The following is a 22507-nucleotide window of genomic DNA, read 5'->3' as shown; positions in this document are numbered from 1 at the left end:
TTATCTCCCTTCATATTAACAAGTGGAATAAAGAAGGGCCACCAATAACAGAGCAGGCCAAATACCCTAAAAATAAAGAATCAATTCAAGAATTTGAGTCTCCTTTAATCTAAATTATTTTCTCTAAAATTCTGTGAAAGCTTTACTTGCTTTCAGTTTCAAACTTTGATACTGATCAAAGTAATCAGTGAGCTTTAATCTGAATTACCTGAACTCTTTGCATCACACAGCTGCCAGTTATTTTTCACTGACAGCAGCATCCATAACCAAAAGTAAGGTGTTGCAGGGAAGAACAGGGCCATACACTGATTTTTGTTCAGAAGTGAACTAAGATTTCATTCCTACTTCAAATCTCTTTAGTTTTTCCATTTCTTAGGATAACCCCGTAAATCTAATTCTTAAGGTTTCAATTTTGAGAGTATTTGACCCGTCCAATCTCATGATAAGTAAGATTCACAGAGTTGATTATTTTAAGGCACAAAATTACATACTTATACAGACAGTAACAAGATGCACCTATAGGCAATTAGAGAATTACCCATTTCTGACATGGGTCTGATGTTCACACTGGGTAAAATTTCTCCAGAATTGTTCCTGCAGGACAGAGTCAGCTTGAGTATGCAGACTCTACTCAGATAAGCATTTAAGTGCTACTGAATTCCCTGAAACAATTTTTTTGAGACACTTTCCAGCAAAAAATGAACTTCTTAAGAGCAAATTCTTAAGAGTCTTTTTGAACTGTTTCAGAAGTGGGCATGAATCTAATGAAATTTCACATCTGCATGTACAAGTAAACATTTTTATTCAAGAATAATCTGTTTAAAGATCTACAATAGGATTTTGTTCTGATAATTCATTTTTCAGTACATTAAAAAGTAAGTTAAAAAAGTGGTATGACTTGGGGTTGTGGTGGGTGTGACTGGGATGGAGTAAACTCTCTTCACAGCAGCCCATATGGTGCTGTGTTTTGGCTCTGTGGCTACAGCAGTGCTGACAACACACCAGTGTTTGGGCTGTTGCTGAGCTGGGCTTGCACAGTGTCAAGGCCACCCCTGCTTCCCACTACACCCCCACAGCCAGGCTGAGGGTGGGCAAGAGGCTGGGACCAGACACAGCTGGGACAGCTGACTCAGAGTGAGCTGAGGGGATATTTCATGTGATGTATACTCAAGTTCCTGAATAAAAACTGGGATAAAGGAAGAAGAGGGCTTTTTGTTTGCAAGCAAGTTTTCTGACTGTTGTTTGGGGACTGGCTGGGTACCAGTCTGTCATCACCTGGTGTGTCGTCCCCCTTGCTCTGCTTTATTTCACCCCCTGAGCCCACCTTTTCTTTACCTATTAAATTGTTTTTTAGCTCAACTTTCATTCTCCCTACTTTCTCCTCCATACCCGTGGAGAGCTGCTGCAGGGAGTGAGTTTGGAGCTGTGTGGGTGGCTTGGCTGCTGGCCAGGGTGTACCCAACCACAGCAATCAAATTAAAAACCCATCCCAGATTGGTGTACTCTCTTCTCAGATTATGATCTAGAACTTGCCCCAGTATTCAGTGCCTATAAAAACTATTTCTTGAGATACTTGTAGGGCACTTTACCTCCAAATATCTGAGCTGAATATAATCCTCATCCCAACTCTACAGGCTCAGGAAGCATTTGTTATTCTCATTCTGCTGAGAGGTTAAGAAGTGTAGGGGACTACAGGAAAAGATTTTCAGAGTTGATTAAAAATTTTGGCCTCATTTGCACAAAAAACATTTACACACATCTTTCAGTAGCAACCTGAAGGCTTCTCAGAGCTGAAAAACAATCCCTTTGCAAGTCTAAGAACTAGCGAAGTTGTTAAAGACCTCCCTACTCCCTCCTCTCCAAGTACAGGATTCACAAATATGGATCTTCACTAACAAGCCAGCAAGTTTCCTTATTTTCAGGGCCACAAAGCATCATTCTGGTGTGGAAGACCAAAGTGCAGCTGAAGTATCAGCATCTTCCACAGAAATCACTGCCTCTGAGAAATCCGTGTGCTGGGTAATACTGCTGACAAGGGTGGAGATGCTTCCAAGATATCTCGCTCTCTAGGCAGCCCATCTGTTTCTGACAGCTCAACTTCTGGTCAGCAACTGACCTGATGAGTCACTCTGCTTGTACTATACACAGCTCAGAGCCAGACAAGCAATATTTCATCATGTACTTGGCCACACTTGTGATCAGCAGATGCCTAAGAACCACTTTGGGCACGTATCTTTTTCTTCTTTCCTTTGAGGAAGTCACACAGCTCACCACTACCGAGTTTAGCATGCTGAATTATTAACTACCAGATTGATTCTATTCAGCCACTCCCTGTGAGCTTTCCCCTACCAAAAGCTTTGAAAGTTTGCCATGTGGCAATTCTGTGTAAAAAGTCTGAAGCAAAAGGAAATCCTTAAGAAACAGCATAACTGCCTCCGCCAAAGAAACAGGGTGCATGAACTGAATTATGTGCAAATGAAATGAGTTCTCTTTCAATCTATTTCTTATAATGCCTGAGCATCTCAGAAACTTCAAGATATAACCATATTTATCATTCTGACACCCATGCTTAAGTGCAAGAGTATTGTTATCTCATTCTACAGATTTAAAATTGAGGAATTAGGTGATTCAGTGATGATTTCTTAGGAAGCCATTTCTAGAGGACACAATCCAGGTGTCCTAAGGTGCAAGGAAATTGGAGAATCTTACAGATATTTGAAAAAAATTATCATCTCCATTAGAATGAGACAGAAGGATGAGGTCATTAGCCCATTTGTTAGATTCAGGCTTGGAACAGACTTAGCTTATGATTTTTAACATGCTGGACACAGACAAACTGTCTCCTTTTCAGATAGAGGAATTACTTCATGTGTTCAAACAAATTTTCTTCAAAACAAGTGACAAAAAACATGGGGTTTAGACTTTAAAATTAGCAATTGCGGAGACCCCACTTCTCAGTTTTGTAGTCTATATGTGTATCTAATTTTTTTTAAAATTACTACAAAGCTATCCTTTCCCACTACCCTCTGAAGATCACTTTGGACTATATTTATTCTGATATGACTTCAGAATACCAGTTCAGCAGAACTTTCAGCTGCAAACCATGCTACACCTTCACAGTGGTTCAAACAATTACAGAAGATGAGGAGATGGTGAGGAGAAGTAGTAGTAGAGTAGAAGCATAGAAGCTGGTCAACTTAGTGACACAGAGAAAGAAGATAAAGGAGAGACATTTATACGGAATGATGAATGACAGACTCTGGAGACAAAACTGCCCCATCCCTGGGAGTGTTCAGGGCCAGGCTGCATGGAGCTCTCAGCAACCTGGCCTAGCGTAAGGTGTCCCTGGCCATGGCAGGAAGCTTGGAACAAGATGATCTTTAAGATCCCTTCCAAGCCAAGCCACTCTGTGACTTCCATATGATTCAGCTTTCAAGATAAGACTGCACTGCTCTGGTGAAAGCAGCCCCCAAAGCTCCTAGCTTCTTGTTCCTGCACTGACAGACCTGTAAATAAAGAACCCTCCTATCTGAACAATCAGCAAAGAGAGAGAAAAAGTATCTTACCACTGCAAATGACTCCAGTTTCTGTTCCTATTTTTCTATCTTCTCCAATAGACGGTATCTCCTGCAAAAATAGCTGGAAGTTAAAAAAAAAACCAAGTACTTAATTTTTTCTTGCTTTGCTTTACTGTCTTCTCACAGGAGACTTTCATGAAAAAAAAAATCAAACAAACCATCCCTCATTCCTTTACTGCTGTGGTCAACATGTGGGGGTGCCCTTACCTATTTTACAGGGCTTATCTTTTCTCAGGGCCTTTCTTCACTGCCATGAAAGCTTAGGCAATCACCTAAGCCTCGCTGTTAGTCCCATTCCTGACCACACATACAATTCTCCCCAAAACAAACCTATTTTTAAAGCACATATTTCAAGCTTGAACTAGCCAGCACACAGGACGTGCAGAAAGATGAACTTAAGCAATGAAAACTATTTTATCATTAATGCAAGAGAGCCGTAGGTGCAAGTTACAGTAATGTTGCAGTTACCAATCAAACCTCTCTGAGAAGCACTAGTGCAGTCTCAATGTGGTCATTCTCCAGAAACAACATTATCGTCTCAAGAATATTAACCCAGATGAAACAAAGAGTGATGCCAGAACTTTGTTTGCAATACAAGGCTTTTGCTGATTTGCACAGAAATTTCAGAAGAATTGTCCCCAAAGTTAAAGACACACAACCACATGGAAAACTGAGTGCCTGTTTACATCCATACATGGATGAATGGAAACTGATCTCCCAATTTCATTAGTGCAGGGAAGCAGTTACGTTTTGTATTCTGTTGCGCAGTGAGGACAAGGCAGTCATGGTCTATGGTTTACCACGCATGCCAGACAGAAATTATTCCTCTTCGGCAGATACTAAGTGAGTTGCACACTGGTCCTTGTTTGCTTTGGAATAAGATCTGTTTAGCAGTCCCTCAGCTAATCCTAAAAGAACATTACAACATTTCTGAACATCCTGACTGCTGAAATCAGCCTCTGCTAAGCCACTATGACTGGATTGTCTTTACAAACAAATTTTCCTTCTGTACTACAAAATACTCACTCTGTGTACAAACTAAAAGTGTGTGACTGCTGTCATATTTAATTCATTTTATCCTTATTGAAACTACATATTCTGCCAAGGCCAAAACAAATTTTAGACTGTAAAAGTCCTGTCAACATGATAGGTTTTAGTTTAAAGCAAGGCAGAAAGCTCTTAATTGCTTCTGCATCCAAACCAGCCAGATGTTCCCTGAAGCACTTCACCTGGCAAAGGCTCCCACAACAAAAACTCTCACAGCTTATGTCCCAAAGTCCATTACAATCTAAACACACATTTCTGCATGGCTTGTTGAGTCACAGTGATGTTCGAAATCAAAGGAAAGAATAGAGCAATTTAAAATGTGATGCTTCAATGAAGAAATACAAGTACTCACACATGTCAGCATTAAAGAGCATTTCTGGGTATTGGAATCTACACTACAAGCACAGATCCATAAGATGAACAGAGGGGCTGGAAACCTGGTGAGGGAAGCATAACCAATTCTTTGCCTTTGGGCAGAATACCCCAGCCAAGCACTGGGGAGGAGGCCTGTGTGACAGCCCTACCAGGAGTTCTTTCTTTGGGGCAAGTAGGGCAAGATTTGGCTTTTTCCCTAAAAGGGACACAAAGAAGGACTGAGAACTCATCCCCTTTTGTCCAGTGAGCATCTGAATCAAGACAGAGAAGACGGCAACATTCCTAATAGCTACTGCATTTCTTATACCAACATACAGATATTTAACTCCTTCCAGTACTGTCTGCAGTCTGCAGGAATTATTTCTAGGATTCAAACACAGCAAAACAGATTATAGACATTAATGCACTGAGGCACCCTAGTGATTTTTCTTTTTTCCTGCATCCCACCACCTTGGTTTTGATCTTTTTCAACCCAGGCTATGAAGGAGAATCCTCTCCAACTTCAATGGAAAACTAAAACCTGAAAAAGTCAAATGAGAAGAGCTTTCTAATCTCATCTATTTTTTCCTTCTTCTCAATGAATACTTTTGACAATATTTGAGTTTTGGAACTTCACAAGATTTGAAGAAGAAAGTGACAGATAATGTCAGAATCCCAATTATTGATGTGGTCAAGAAATATGGTCACTGGTATGAAATTATTCAAGCTAGAATTATAATTATTGCCCCTCGAGAGCTATTATTAAAAACTATTTTAAAAGACAAAGGAACATTAGCAAAAAATTGATGTCCAAAGTTCTTGTTTTGCATCATCATAAAGTAACAAAGCAGATACCCAATTGTACACTATATGCAAAATTATAAACCCTCCCCATTTCACTGGGTGCAGTAAAGATTTGTTCTTTCCAAGCAATACCACATCTATCGAATTTGACTAAATGAGATGTATTACCCTGCAAAAAAATTAATTAATTATACAGACAGGACATCTTTCCACAGTTTGATCACCTTCCTACATCACCACTTTGTCTTTACTCAATGGTCCATGACATGTTATCAACAGTACACAGGAAAGTACAACAGGAAAAAATGACTCAAGGGTGGAGAAAGGAAATCAAGAGTAAAGGTGCAACAGTTCAAAGGAAACTTATTTCACTTATGTATCATCACAGAAAATATTGTTGCTTAATATGCAAAAGTTCAAGGTAATTTCCCATTATAATGAAGGGTCAATTCTTGCAGTGATTTTTATTTTCAAACAACAAAAAGACCCTGAAATAGCAAGGCATGCTGTCACCCTGCAGGCCTTAGAATATGGACTGAAAATCAGTGGCCCATACTGCTCTGTGGCAGATCCATGGCTGATGAAGGCCATGAGCAAGGAGACGATGTGACACCCCCTCACAGAACCTTAAACTCATTGTCCTCCACGGCAGGGTATAAAGAGGGAAATGCAGAGCTTCAGATATCACATCACCAAACTGCACATCCACCAGAGCTCAGTGACAAACAACTGCACCAAAACCAACTTAAGCCCACATCTGCCAGGAATCAGCGCTCATTGCAGTGCACACATACAAATAAACCAAGCACACATATAAATCAACCTGCAGAACATACAAATAAACCAAGCATTTGAATCCCTCCCCATCCTGAGCTGTCACTTTTTCAACAGCTCCCTGACCCTAGTATTAATGTGATATGTGACAATAGAAAAACCAGACACAAAGTTTAAATCAGAACAGCTATTCATTGTGATATGGCCCTTAATGAACCTAAAGAGCAGAATCAAAGCATAACATGAGCTATATAACACTCTAGTTTGGAGTCCTCCTCCTACAGGAATCTTTATTTTTCAGAAGAGTAAAACAGACCTTTGACCCCTTTTCTTCTGATGTCTAACCCTGACCACAGCCTTAACCTAGGATTTCACAACACATCCATCACACAAAAGAGCTCAAAACCTCTAACACTGCACACTTCTAATTCCACTGTAGACCCATGAGCCTTCTAGACCTTAACAGCAAGCATAACCTGCAATACCTCCGTTCCCAAGTACATATCCTATATAAATAGAACTGGCACACCTGTACAAAATATCTCATATTGTACATAGTGACTATAGTCGTATCTATAGCTAAATATATCCCATATTGTATATAGTGACTGCAATTAACTGGGAAGTTGTCAGAGTCTGTTAAGAAAAGTTTGTTTGGCTTCTGTTTTGGGTTGTTTTTTGCTTATTTTTTTTTAATATTAAAAGATAAGTTTATAGCGGAATCAGAGGCATACTGAGCTGGGATGAATGCTGGTAAAGGGAAATATTGGACTACAGACAGCTAGCTTTCATTTCAGGATATGTCTTTGGTGAGGCTGCTGATGGAACATCTAGGTGAGAAGAAAGTCAGCATAAGGCAGCAGATCTTCTGAATGTTGATATGAATGGCTGCAAAGGCAATTTACAGTCTGCTGGTCCACAAAAAAGTGAGATTTTGTTGATGATTATGACACTTGGGGTTTTTTTGGCCCATTTTCTGGGTTTTGACTTTGGCCTAGCTAGTGAGTCACATTTCCCTAACTAGTGCAGCTCTTTAGCACATGGAAAGCAAACCTCTTTCCCTTTGACAGTCAGACCTTAAGACTTCTACTCTCAGCCTCATGCCCAACTCAGATTCTAAGTTCTGATGCAGCCAAAGTAAATCAGGGTTTCTCCTTGTCTGTCACTGCTACACTTCAACACAGGGGTAAGATCCTGTCAGTATCAATTAGTAACAACAACTTCCAAAGCTGAATTCTGCCTCCCTTTAACCCCAGATGCACCATTTTGCACACTGCAGCTTCAAACCCTAGCCAGGGCATCCAGTGCAAAGCACACTCAGCAGGATCCAGCCTTCAGAGGAAAATCCATATAGACATTCACAACATGCACTTCTTATGGCAACAAAAGATGTAGATGATTGTAAAGCAGCATAAGGCTTTTTGTCTAAAATCAGCCTCATCTGGTATTTGCCAGAGATTGTATAGCAAAACAATCTGTTCATATTAGGATTGGGAAACAATGAAATAAAAGCTTCAGGACCAGACCACCCCTCATCCTATACCAGATTTCTGTTCAGGGACACAAGTCAGACAATGATACCACCAAATGTTTGCCAAATGATAGGATTCATGTTCAACTGTCTGTAAGCACCTTTATTCTCCTACCAGTGATCTCTCAGTATTTCAATCTCTTACTCCTCCTACGTAACATCAGTCAACAATTTACTCAAAGCATTACGGGCCTAAGCCAATTCCTCCTGACAGTGCTGGAGTCAGAACTGATCAGTAACACAGACACAGATGAGCCAGATGACACTGGAAATTCAACATCACACACTGAATACCTAGTATCTCACAAGATGAGAAATCTCTCCAGTGTCAGAAGAACTGGACCCACTGGAAGCCCAAAATGGTGAGAGGACTGAGCTGTGGGCCCCACTGAAGCACAAGTTCTCAGCTGATGAACACAGGCCAGCGCTTACAAGTTCTACTTCCTACAAGAATTGCTGTCTGCTTCATATACATACCATACTTCTGATAGATGGAGACAGATTTTCCCACAGCTGGGAATGGTTCACTTGGATGTGTTTATCTTTCCTCAATCTCTGACTCACAGGTATTTCCATTCATTTTAGTTTTCTGCACTCTCAGAAACTAAGAGGGTTTCTCTAACCACCTGTACCATAACCAGGTACACTATCTGTGACCCCAGCTGATTTATGGAAAGCTCTCTTCACTAAGAAACTCATCCACAATTTCCCAAAAACACCTCTTTTTGGGAGTCAACTTCATGAAAAGCAACTTAAACTCATTTGGTACACAGCAATAGTGTGACTGTCTTAAGAGCTGTTATCTATCTCATCCTGGAAGTGATAAAAAAGGATACCTTTCGTTTTGCAGAACTCTGGTGGAGCAGGGATAGCGACAGAATAGCTACTCAGACATACATGCTATAATCAAGTTCTCAGAGTGTCTGTGTACTTTGTCAAGATCAGCTAATTGAAATTAAGATGAGAATTTTCCCTGAAACACATGAGCCCACATGCCAAAATTATTCCCCTTAAGGGCAGGTGAGGACTTCTGAAGCTACATTTGGGAAATATTTTAAAAATGACATGACATCCTTAGCCAAATGGTTATGATAGCTCATTATCATCATTACTAAAGAAAATACTCCCTAACATATTCCGAGCTAAGATTTGCCCGCTCTCCCCTGATGTAAGGATGCACATAAAGTCTACCTGAAAAGGTATTCCAGCTGGAGTTACCAAGACTAGCTAATGACACAAGCAATAATTTGTCAAGATTCCAGCCTCTGAACTTGATGAGTTCGTGCTGAATCCTAGTAGTTGTTCAATATAAAACATATTTAAAACAGAAAGCCTTTGGGAGTAGCCAAGTGGAATACTTGAGGAAAAAAATTACCATTAAAAGAAACTGTAGAGGATTTACAATTCTGTTTTGTTTGAATCCGTACAGTAGCCTTGCCCATAAATAGAAACCAGGTGGGTTTTTTTTACACTTGTTTTACTTTCCTTTTTTGAGAGTTGCGGGAATTATGTAACCAAGCAACACCACAAACCTGGAAAGCCCTGGTTAAGACAATTGCTGATATGATACCCTGATGAGCCAGGATGTTCAGTGCCTAGAGGAGCTATGCGATCTCCATTTCTGTACACTCCAGGGGCCACAAGAGCCTAAAAAGAGTGAGGAAAATATTCTGTACAATCTCTGTAGACTCTCCATGCCTCAGTGTGAAAACTACCTTCCTCTGAAATGTACTTTGCTGCCACTTGGGAGTCCACTGTAAGTTTTACTTGCCACTTTTGCAAGGTCAATCTGTCAGGAGAGCTTCCTCTTACCAAGGCTTCAGAACTCAAAAATACTGTGTCTCAGACAGCATAAAAATAACATCCATGGGTTTATTAGAAATATCACTGTGGATCCATGTAAATTTGAGTATGTTCCTATACACAGAACACAACCCTACAACTAAATGTTGATGATAAAAAGTGTAACTAAATTGAAAAAAAATTCTGCAATGTTATTTTCTGGTCAGAAAAGCACATCAGAACAATCAAGCATTTTACAGTTTCTGCAATGAGCAACAGCTGAAATAACTCATTTTCCATGCAAGTGCAATCAGCACTATTTTCAAACTGGCACATCCTCCATGTAATCAGTCTTCAGCCTCCCAGCAGAAGGAGAGAAGCTTCTGGAGGAAGCAGTACTTCTTACTTTGCACACTTAAGCAAAATCAGTTGTGTCCTCACTTTGTCAAGTGGGTTTTATTCAGCATTTTATAAAGCAATTTTTTAAATTGCTCCAAAACAAAAGTAGACATTGTCTTAAGAGCAAAATCAATCTATATATTTTGTATAAACATTTCAAGACATAATCACATTCTGAGAAAGCATGCAAATTACGTTTTTTTTTTTAAAGTTAAAATTATTTGCTTATTCAAGTAAGTAAAGGCGGAGAAAATATGTTTGAGTGCATATGCTTTAAAGTGAGTGAGGGATTATTTTAGGAGACAAAGGCTGTCTACTGTACACAACCAATGTGTGGTGGATCCATCAAGGCTGTGGATACTGAGTTTATGCTGCCATTCAGCAGACAGTAACCTCAGCCTCACAGGTAAGACAGTGAGTTCAGTGCCAAAAGCAAGACAGCCCAGCTATAGCAGATGTGTGCTTAAGACACACAGAATGCAGGTATTGGGAGTCACAGAGCACATTAAAAAGCTCAATCCTGCAAAATAGGTTTCAACTTTTCCTCCTACTGACATCCAGCTGATATTGGGTTTTATTGTGCAGTACCCAATATCAAAGATTACAATAAGTAAGTATTGAAATCTCCAAAAAGCCCCAAGAAGAGACTGCATCTGAAGATGCCACCCTGACACAGACATAAGGGGGCTTCAGGGAACTTGGCCTACTGCCACCATAGCTGGGCTTCTGAAAAAACATCACACCACCACCGTGAAAAGTAGAACTGTTTGTCAACACAATATCATGTGCTGAGTGTGCCTTTGTAACAGTGTAAGTGGTTGAGGTCCAAAGAATAGAGTGCGTCCTGGGAACCTTTACTGAGAAGCAGCCCAGCAGAGGGATGTACCCTCTGCATCGCCCACTGGGGGAGGTACTGCATCCTGCTCAGAAGGAAAGCACCATGCCAGGGCCCATGCAGGAGGAGGTACTGCATCCTGCTCAGAAGGAAAGCACCATGCCAGGGCCCATGCAGGAGGAGGTACTGCATCCTGCTCAGAAGGAAAGCACCATGCCAGGGCCCATGCAGGAGGAGGTACTGCATCCTGCTCAGAAGGAAAGCACCATGCCAGGGCCCATGCAGGAGGAGGTACTGCATCCTGCTCAGAAGGAAAGCACCATGCCAGGGCCCAGCACGGCAGCAGCAATGGAGCCCCAGGTCCAACTCCACTCCATTGTTGCTGCCTTCGTGTGTGGACAGGGGGAGGATTAAGAACTGCCACACTGCCACCACCTCAGCAGCTTCACACTTCTTCCTGTCAGTCCTACAAGAGCTGAACACAACCACAAATAATACTTGTACAGCACAGAGATAAGACATATTCCTTGTTAAGTAAAACTCCAATCCTTCTCCACCTAGAACAGAGAAATACTCTTGTCTTGTGCATTCAGATTCTAAGAGTGGGATCATAATGAACAAAAATGAAGGATGAAATCAATTTACAAATGTAAATATAACTCAAGCCTCTTTTGAAGCTTTAATAGGAAGGAGGAGTAAAATTACCCAGGAGATCTTGGTCAGACTCAGCCATGAGTGTAAATGAGATCTCATTCTCATGTGGTATTTTACATCACAAAGGAAAACACAGCTCTCACAGCCCTGAGACAGAAGGCTCCATGAAACAAGGAATTTGTCAAAGCAGCCTCTTCATGGGAATGACATACAAATAACAAAATAACACCCAAAGCTTTAAAGCAGATTTCTCACGCTGGAACTTAAGACTGTTCCAGTGATGATTTAAATTATTTCAGCCCGGGCTTCAGCTGAAATGCTTGTGTCAGTATTTTAGTTATGAAGGAATCTGGATAAAATGAAGCAAAAATAAAGTGTAGTTTTCTATTCTGCTAGTAAGTTTGGATAAAAGTGAGTAGGTGCTGGTGACAATCTGGAAAGCCTTCAGGGAACTGAGATAAACCCTTTGTTAAAGCAAACTGGAGTTTGCCTCAGTTTATTGGCATAGCATCTCCTGTATGGATCATTTATTCTGAATTCATGTCTGCATTTACTTTCCCAGGAACAAACATGCATTTACTGCTGACACTGAGCCTCAGCAATTGATCTATGACTTGGCACCTCTGCTCCAAGTGCCTTTGAGATACCAAAAGTTAAGTTTATTCCAGTAATAACCCCTCACTCACAAGACATGGTCTGAATATTTTACAATCCACTAAAAAAAGTACCATCCCATTTAATGACAGTTGTACAGAAAACATTACATGCACGTGACACGGCCAAGCTACCATCTCTAGCCAAACCTCTGCTTTGCGAATTATCAGCCTTCTGTTTGCATTAGCTTTGCAAAGTTATAGTACATTGATGTTATTTATTTTTCCATTTTATTGCCCAAGATATTTGCTGCTTCAGTAGAAGAGGGGAGTGGTGCACAGTAACTACAACCTATCTTTTTTGTTTACAGAGTCTCCTGGCTCTCACAGACGGACCTGCATGGTGGGGGCTGTGCTCAACATCACCCATAACTGCAGTCCTCAAATGAACAACTGAAGCTTTCACAGGTAAGCAAATCCCTCAACATCCACAGCTGCAGATTTCAAACACGCACTGACCACCTCATGTTCACCTTGATCACCAATATATCACATACCAAACTTTTCTCAGTCACCTTAGGACCTAAGTACATTTATTCTAGTGAATTATCAAAGTCAATGAACTTGAGAAGCCAGAGAAGCAACTCCTGGTATATGTTCAGGAATACAGCACACTGTAAAAGCTGAGGATTAAAAGCAGAATTTACAAATTTCAAAATAAGAGTGAGATGATTATATCTTTTCACAGAGTCACAGATAGGGTAGGGTTGGATGCGATGGCAGTAGATGATCTGCTCAGGCAGAGTCATCCCAGAGCACACTGCACAGGATTGTACCCAGTTCCTGAATATCTCTACATGTATTGAATACCTCTCTGGGAGACCTGTTCCAGTACATAGTCACTCCCACAGATAAGAAGTTCTTCCTTATATTAAGGTAGAACTTTCTGTGGTTGTGTTGCTGGTTGTTTTTTGGAGGTAGGGAGTGCTAAACTGTAATCCGTGAACAGACACCTTTCTATTAACACTGTTAATGATTTATGGTATGTCTCTTATGGAGTCCATCTGCTGTATTTTCCATTTCAATTAACAGTCGATTCCTTCCCAAAGCTCTGTGATTAGTACTGGAAACCGAAAATGTCCAAAAATGTAGCACATAAAAGTCCCTCAGGTCCCTTCCACAAAAAAATCCCAAACGAGCAAAAGGCAAAGCCTTTTATGGAGCCTGGTACCAAATTTGTTTAAAGACAAAGATCCAACAAAACCAGCACACTCAGCAACAGCCCTTGCAAAGCAGCCCAGCTGCCAGCTGGCGGCCACTCCAGCGGTTCCCCACGTCAGCCAGAGGCCTGGAGAAGAACACAGCCCTGCAGGGGCCTTGTTCCCATACATGTGGGGAAGCACCCTCACCACGCTGACCTTACAGACTTTCAAAATGAGTTGTCCTTGCCCAGGTCTTCTGGCACTGCAGAAAAACAGCCCTTGATATCACATGTTTGACCATTTCCCTTGATTGAACCACTTCTGCAGAGCTGCACTCTGACTTCACAGCAGCTCAGTGAGGATATGCACAGCCTGCTAGGTCAAGCTCAGCCCAGAAGAAGTATCATACCATGGTACAAAATGTCTGAGTTTTGTCATCAGTAACAGCAATCCTGAGGGTGTTTTTTTAATTCACAGAAATCTCTAATACAAGGCTAAGCAGCTCTCTAGATGGAAGAAGATATTAAAATAGTGAACAGTAGTTTAAAAGTGTGCCGTTCAGTTTAACTAATGAGTTTACATTGCTGCATTCTTTTAATATGAGGCAACAATGCTAATGACTAACCCTTCTGCAGTTTAATAGACCTTGCAACTACAAGGTGATCCCTCCTTCATTTAAAAAGTCCCTTGTTACAGCTTTAGAAATCATGTTTTGCTTTTTAGCAATTCCACTAAAATGCTTTGGAAGGCACCATCATTCATTTACAAGCTAGAGGACTTGACTGTACACAATTGCAATAGTAATTACCTGCACTCAATGTCTCTGGAAATCCAACACTGGGACAGCAATTAAAAATTTCTAACATTTCCTCAGTTGTAAGGTAATGCACAAAATAATCATGGTTGTAATCATGTTAACTTCAAAGTGGGGAATTAGATGTTAAAATGCCAATATCAGCCTCATCCCAGAAGCAAAGAAAACGGAAACGTATCACTCTTTGTCAAGACATCACAGAATGGGTTGTGTTGGAAGGGACCACAGCGGATCATCTGCTCCAACCTCCTTGCTCGAGCAGGGCCATCCTAGAGCACACTGCACAGGATTAGGTCTAGATGGTTGTTGACTATATCTAAGAGACTCCATACCCTCTCTGGGCAATCTGTTCAGTGCTCAGTCACCACACAGTAAAGTTCTTCTCACATTCAGGTAGAACTTCCCATGCATCAGTTTCTGCCCATTGCCTCCTGTCCTATTGCTTGGCACCACCAAGAAGAGCCTGTTCCATCCTCTTGGGACTCTTCCTTTAGATATTTATACACATTGATGAGGTCTCCTTTCAGTCATCTCCTCAGTGCAATCCTCGCTGTACTCATGGCAATGCAATTGATGAATTTACACACACGACCATCTCTAGCCAGATTATGCAACAGTAGAGTGACTTCCCAGACTGCCAAATCATGGAATCACAGAATAGTCTGAGTTGGAAGAGATGTTAAAGATCACATAGTTCCAACCCCCAACCCACAGGTAGGAATGTAAATCACTATATGAGGTTGCCCAGAGCCTCACCCAACTGGCCTTGAACACCTTCAGGGACAGTATCCACATCCAAACAGCTTTCCCTGTACAGAACTTCCTTAGTTTTGTAGGCTTACTCTCTTTACTACAAAAGAAAGTACAACACTTCCCATTATAGATCACCCTTCATCCTGACTCTGTGGACTGAACCCTCTCACAGAACAGTCAGAAGTTTCAGGACTGAGCACTCAGTGGAAAGACCAGCAGCACACTGCTGCACCTTGCTCCACGGCTGGCTCTCACGTCATATTCCTGACTAAAGACATAGAACCAAACTCCTACTCACACTGAAGTGCTGCAAAACTGCCAATGCATGTAGAAGTCTGACAGGACCTTAGTTTGAAACATCTCTTCCCCAGAAACTCAGCTACAGAGGATGTAGACTGCACCTGTTTTGGGGCATGTGCCTTTCACAACAGGAAAAATTTGTGAGGCTATTAGCTATCCTGTGATGCAGACCCAATAGCACACAATTTGGATCATCTTGAGCCAAAAAGCACAGTCTTCCTCCCCACTAGGGCTTCTTCCAACCACCACCTTCTGCTCTCTCCACAAGCTTACAGGCACTTTTCTTACACAGAGGCTGCTCTTGTTCATGTGTATTTGCCTCACACTTCAAATCTCTTCAGGGCACCTCTCATCGCACCTGCACTAGAGCTCTGTGCACCTGACAGCATCTGATCACATCTGATCGTTTGACTCCTTTCTCCTGCTCTTTCCTTACATTTCAGACCTGGTTGCCTTTGTACTGGCCAGATGAATTATCCAGTCCTTTCTAGCTTCAACTATGTTTGTATACAACATAATTTGGTTATTGTAGAGGAAGAAACCCTCAAGAATTCTAACAAGAAGTAGGATTCCTTCTTTCATCCTAGTAACAAAGTGCATGCAGCACATGGGAGACCTCAGCAGCTCTGGGAACAGATGAAGCTTCTCTGCACCTTAGAGCTGTGCAGTCTGTCTGCAAACCATCCCTCACTCCAGCACACCCAGCGCAAGGACCACAAGCTCCAGTTCTAACACCAAAGCATGTCATGACAGCACCTTAACAAACCAGCCAACCCAAAACAATTTCTAGCCAAAATGAAGTTATTGTTGGAAAACAGAAAAGGCAACATTTCATTCAGACCTTGTCCTAAAGATCACTAAATTAAATTCTACACAGGCTAGTATGACTGTGTAAGATAGTTATTCCCTCAGGAACACAGAAAGGAGAAATCCCACAGTGATGACATTTTGGGACTTGTAGGTTTTTCCACTGCTACCATAAACCACAGCTTCTGAACACATTCCAGCTGAGAAGTGCCACCACACCCAAACTGCATGTGCAACGGTTCTACTGCATTTAATTTTACACAGAGAACCATACAAAGCACTGTAATTTAGATACTAAAAGGGAATAACTTAAGTGTAGTGCAGAAGAGGAAGCCACAAGCTGGATGTGTGTAGGACAGTACATACCCAAAGTTGGTTTTATGTATTACCAAGTAATTTAGTCTGAAACAACCATTTGAGTACGTACTTGAGCTCATCATCCAGAGCCCAAACACTCTTTGTTGGCAGTTGTACCTAATCAATAAGAAAGTCTCAAGTCTTGATCTGCCACTATGAACCACTCTCCTGCAGCAATGAAAGCCAGGTGCCACAGGCAGCATTCAGGCAGACACTCCAGGGTTGAACCTTCAGGACACACACTGCATGAATTCTTAACAAAATCAGCCAGGATCCTGAAAAGCTATGCTCATTTGGAAATGTCTCACAGCACCAACAATATCTTTTGGTGGTGTTCCAGATAAGACTCAGTCAAGCACCATAAATTCTTGCATGGATTTTACACAAGGTTGGGCCAACAAACACCAGTCTACCTACCCTAAATGTAAAGTATTTATTTTGAAATGCTGCCAGGCAGGTTGGCTTTACCAGCACAGAAAGATAACTCCATGAGACTGAGCTCTCAACACAACAGTGGCAGCAGCTTCTTGAATGTCAGCTTGAAACACACCCACAACCTTCAAGGAGAGTCACCTTCCAAGAAATCATACAGTTCACTTGGCTATGCATAGCACAAACAGATAACATTGCTCAACTCCACCCAGGACATAAAACAGCATCAACCATCTCAGAAACACAGTTCATAGGCTTAAGTTACTACTTAAAGAAAAGAAACAGAACAGCCCTTCAGTCAAAGAAAATCAAATAAAACTGTACCAGTTCACACAGGCCAAAATCTGTCCCCAACTCTGAGTAGCAGCACACTGGTATTCACAAACAGGTGAGGCTTTTTTGCCATTTGAACTCTTACCTTTCCAACACTTGGGAGATTAGATTCGTCAGTAAGTCAGTAATTTAAACACTGGACACAGTACACTGCCATAGGCATTTTTTTCAGCCAGCAAACCACTCCAGAGAGTACTGAAAGGCCTATTATGAAGGCCAATCGCTATCCTTTTCTTGAATGACCACATGAAAATCAGTGACTGTTCCACAATGGTTTGAAAGGGCCTTTTGTCTGAAGGAAAGGACAAGGAGTCACAAAGTATTGCAGATTCATTTGTAACTCATGGCTTTTGAAGAAACTGCAGAGCTTCAGTTAAAAGCAAACCAAGAAAAGAAAAAGCTTTGAAAATGTTATGCCACAATCCTTTCCTACTATGTATATGCAGAGCATATTTTTAGTCTCTTTTGTATTATAAAAAGATGGGCTGGTATTCTATATTACTGTTGTTTTACAAGAGAAGCTTAAAACACTTGCAGAGTTTTGACTTCATTCCCAAACCCTAATTAGGGTCTGCAGCACTATTGTATAAACAGAAAATCATCAGGAGCTTTTTCTGGTACAACGTGTAGTAAAAGTGTAATTGTACTGGATAATAAGTGAAACCATTGTCACTATTGCTTAATAATCACTTCAGTAATTGAGCAAATTTGGCATTGTCTATAAAGTATAAGATGGCCAATTCAAGGAAAATACTTCTTTTATACTGAGAAACCAGTATTAGACTCTAATTCTGAAGTCTGTTTCTGAAGTCCCCCACAAAAAAAAAGTTAATTACATCTGCCAACAACTTTCCAGAAGGAAAAAATGTTTTACTTCTCTGCCTACCCCAATGACACTTCAATTCCCAGATTTTACATGCAAAGGAGCACACACATTCAAAATGGAACTTACACACATGATTTCATTACAGTTTCTAAACAGGCTTCCCATGGACAAACTTTCAGCAGGAATGACCGTGGAAGATAATAACCTAAACCAGATTTCTCTATTCCATACCCAGAACTAGGGAATTACTGCACTTCCATTCACAAACAAGAGTTACAGCTGACAGACCTGCCCTCTTCCACCCATGTTCCACCCACACACCATGAAACTAAACTGGCAAAAAGTGGCAATTTTCTCTCCCCAGCTCCTTGCCACATCCCAAAGTTTATATTCCTTGTGCTCCCACAATGGCCCCGAAACCAAACAATGTATTTTGCACACACCATTGGTCAAGATGCCAGTTACATTTAGCTCTTCTGACCGCCTTATCAAATTACATCAGGCATGGAGCTGGTCCTTGTCACGTTAGAAGACTGCACAAGAGCCAAATTTTTTGCTGTAGGAAGCAGCCACGATGCCACTCCCATATACAGATGGGAAGTAAAAGTCCTGCCATGACAAATACACCCCCAAGGTAACTACACACCCCCGCATCTCATGCTCTCCAAAACAAGAGCTTACCGTTCTGAGGGCTGCAAAGAGGCTCTTGCCAATGCAAAGTAGAAACTAAACAGTGCTGCACATCTGGAAGCTCAAGGTGCTCAGAAACCCACAGGGCATAGAGGTGTCACGTGCAAAGCCCTCTGTTAATCTCAGTGAAGTTCAGGATCCGAATTCTTTGATTTAATCACGATAACGAGCACTGCTTTCAAACAACTTTTAACAGGAGAAGGTGCCCAGTCTAAAATAAAGGTACTTCTTTAGGTACTTCTAAAGGTACTACTACTGTTCCTTTTATACTAGAAGAAGAAAACTGAGAAAGTTGGTCAAGCATCTGAGGAAGGAAAGCAGGAGGAACAGAGAAACTGAAGCATTAGAACAGTGCAGAAGTACAGAGGAGAGTAGCACCAGACAAGAGCCGTATTTCTCAAGAGTAATGTGGACAATAAAATCCTTGATATTAGCTACAAATCAACTACAATTAACAGTTAACTGTTGTTTTTCTTCCCTAGATCTTCGTGCAAAGTCTCACTGCCCTTTGGTGTTCTGCTCCAAGCCATTACACAGCTTTACTTTTATCCTCCAGTGCACAGTGAAAAGTGGAGTTTGACCTTTCCTTTAGATTTGTGAAGCAGCACAGCAGATTGCTTTGAGAACATGACTGAGGTGGGGTTTTTTTGTATTCTGCATGACTAACACTGCTAACAGTGTCTAAAGATGTCTAAGAGGTGGCCTCTGAAAAGACACCGAGAAACACGGTCCCTCAGAATGACAACAGAGGCCATGTGTGTGGGTGAAAAGGTACAGAAACAACAGTTTGCAGGAATTAATACCAAATACAGGCTGCCTACAACTGCTGACAGGCACAGGTTTGGTACTTCCATGATTGCTAGAGAAAAACTTGAAGAAAATATAAAACACATTGTAGGCCACTGGCAACTCTGTAATTTCCCTTAAAAACAGGCCTGAATCAATTTCAGTTCCAGACAAGCATTTCCTTAAAATTCAGGAAACAGCAGGAAGGTGTCCTGACATAGCCTTGTTTCCGTTTCTTTAAGCAAGAAGGAGCAGATAAGAAGAACTGATCCACGTTCAGAACCAAACCTCTCTTAACACAGCAAAATGATTGTGTGCAATTTTTAGGCTCATTACTGTATGTCGGACAAAACAATCATTTTCAAGCACATTTCTTCTCAGGCATCTGCGTGGGCATAAGGACTGTGGAAACAGACCCTTCGCTTACGGATAACCCTGAGGACATTTTGAAGGGTACTTAGTTTAATTCATCTTAATCATAGCATTTTTTATGCAGTAAATTTCCCAGAGTTGTGACCTTACCTCCTTACACAGTTCTACAGCACCTGACACAGTATAAGCCTTATCTTGATTAGTGTCTCATTACATTTAACAGATCCTGCTGCTCTCAAAGGGCCAAACTCCTTCCACTTCCCTAGCACAATTAGTGGCAGAACTCACAGCCTAGCAGCACTGCTCAGCTCCAGCAGTTTGTGATGGCGCCTCACTAAATTCATCAACCTGTTCTGACCTGGAAATTGTTCTGCATTTGCACGGTTGGACTGCATTCACAGAAACAATTGTGGCAAGGGCACAGTGTCCTGCTCACCACAGCTTGAAGACTCTAGTTAGTGGCATTCAACAGGTTGCCAGCCAGGATTTCTTTCATGGACAGTCCAAACGTATTCCCAGTTAACCTGACATTCTACATGCAACAGCCTTTTCCACTTTCTGTGTAGAAAGTTTTTAATCTACCTTCTTGAATCACTGTGCTTTGGAAAATACTTTTCAACTATATCAAGAGCCCAAAGAAACAGAAGAAAAATGCCTCTTGCCTACACTGGTAATTCAAATTTAAAAGTTAACAAAAAAAAAATCCCACAGAAGACCATTAGTTGCCTTGAAGCACATTTTCAAGCTGAAATCAACCAAATCAACCCAGTGGAATGTAACCTGGAATGAAACAGATGGATTTTCTGTGGTGCCTCTTAGTTCTCCTAGAGAAAACAAATCTGGTAGTGCAAGTGATTCACATCTCCAAGTGATGAGGCTGAGGGTGGGGAAGGAGATTACACTATTAATTTACAGCTCAACAAAAGAGGCACAGCATTCTGATAGAGAATAAGAGAGTACTGCCAGCTGCCACTGCTTATCAACGAATTCCATACCTACTATTTTTTTTTAATGCATAGTAAAAAAGACAATAAAGACTTAAAAAAACCCAACAAACCCTACACCAAATACAAAATCAGTAACAGAAAACTCCCTATCATCTTGGCGGTCTTTTAGCCCGGCGGAGACAAGAAAGGACGCCAAACGGGTGGATTTACGCCGAAGCAGCGGCCGAGGCACAGCAAGCTCCGTGCCCACCTTGCGGTGTGGCAGCGCTGGCGGCGGCGTTCCCAGCCGTGCCACAGCGCCCGGCGGCGGTTCGGGACCGAACGCTCCCGCTGGCTCAGCGCGCCGGCCGCGGGCGGCTCCGCTCGGCGGCACCCGGCTACCCGGGCGCGCAGTTAATCATTTATGGTCGAGGCTGTTACCGAATAGCCTTGAACAGCCCAGCTCCGCTTCGGCTCCGGAGGCGCCGAGAGCTGGCGGAGCGGCGGCCGAGGGGGAGCGGCGGCGAGCGGCTCCCGGCGCACGCCACGCGGGGTCCGGGGAGCGGGGCCGGCCCGGCTGCGGTCCCCGTGCCGCCAGGAGGGGCCCACCCGCAGCTCGGCGCCGGGACCCGAGGCGACAGAGCGGCGGGCAGGGCACCGCGGCAGCCGCGCCCCTCCCTCCCCGGCACCCCTCAGCAGGGAACTCCCGGGGGCCCCCCGCCGCCCCGCGCAGGTGCCGCTGAGGGGAAGCGGCGGCAGCGCCTTACCTGGTGCGGCCGCGGCGGAGGCCGAGGAGGGGCTGGGGCCGGTGGCGGCCGTGGCACCGCCGCCCTCCCGCGGACCCGCCTCGCGCCCCGCCCCGCGCGCCGGCCCCGCCCCCGGCCCGCCCCGGGCTGTGCTCGGGGCCGGGGGCGCCGCCGGGCGGGAGCGCCGGGCCGGGCCGGGCCGGGCCGGGCCGAGCCGAGCCGGGCGGGGCCGCCGGAGGCGTCGCTGCCGCAGCGCTGCGCGGGTCCCGGGCTCTCTGCGGGCCGGGCCGGGCAGGGCAGTTGTGAGGGGCGGGGAGCGGCCCCGCGGCCCCAGGGGTTGGCTTCAGCCGCGGGCACATGATTTACGTGCACCCCGCTTGCCACGCACAATTAAAACATCCACGACGCGCAAGGACAGCGCTGGGCCTCGTGTAAGGAACTATTCACGAACTTCTCCGTAAGTGAAAGTAAACAGGCGACATCAGTCACGGCCAGCAGATGAATTTCAGCGTCGAGAAGAGATGATCGAGAGGGGACTTCATTAACGTGTATAAATATTTAAAGGGCGGGGGGTGTACTAAGAGGATGGATCAGGCTCTTCTCAGTGGTGCTGAGCAATGGGACAAGAGGCACCGAGCAGAAACTGATACACAGAAGTTCCACCTGAGAAAGAACTTCTGTACTGAGCGGTGACCATGCATGGGAACCAGTTGCCCAGAGGCTGTGGGGATACCCAAGAACCATCTGAACACAATCCTGTGCCTTGTGCTTTGGGTTAACCCGGCTTGAGCAGGGAGGTTGCCCCTGATGAC

The 22507-nt window shown here is 43.0% G+C and overlaps 1 protein-coding gene across 3 annotated transcripts in view; it reads right to left on the bottom strand.

The window, feature by feature from the left end:
- The window catches only part of SPATS2L (spermatogenesis associated serine rich 2 like), a 76305-nt gene extending 54475 nt beyond the window's left edge, over window positions 1–21830 (bottom strand). The window contains exons 1-2 of one of the 3 annotated variants that reach the window (XM_063400237.1): window positions 21717–21830; window positions 3567–3639 (exon numbers count right to left, since the gene is read on the bottom strand). The gene's annotated coding sequence lies outside the window, so the exon portion shown is untranslated. The remainder of the gene's footprint in view (window positions 1–3566; window positions 3640–21716) is intronic. The other 2 variants (XM_063400238.1, XM_063400239.1) reach the window with 2 other exon arrangements.
- Window positions 21831–22507: the final 677 nt, after the last annotated feature.

The sequence above is a fragment of the Prinia subflava genome, chromosome 6 (assembly GCF_021018805.1).
Source record: "Prinia subflava isolate CZ2003 ecotype Zambia chromosome 6, Cam_Psub_1.2, whole genome shotgun sequence".
Taxonomy (NCBI): domain Eukaryota; kingdom Metazoa; phylum Chordata; class Aves; order Passeriformes; family Cisticolidae; genus Prinia; species Prinia subflava.
The sequence above is the reverse complement of the archived record's forward strand: the minus strand, read 5'-3'. Positions and strand labels throughout refer to the sequence as shown.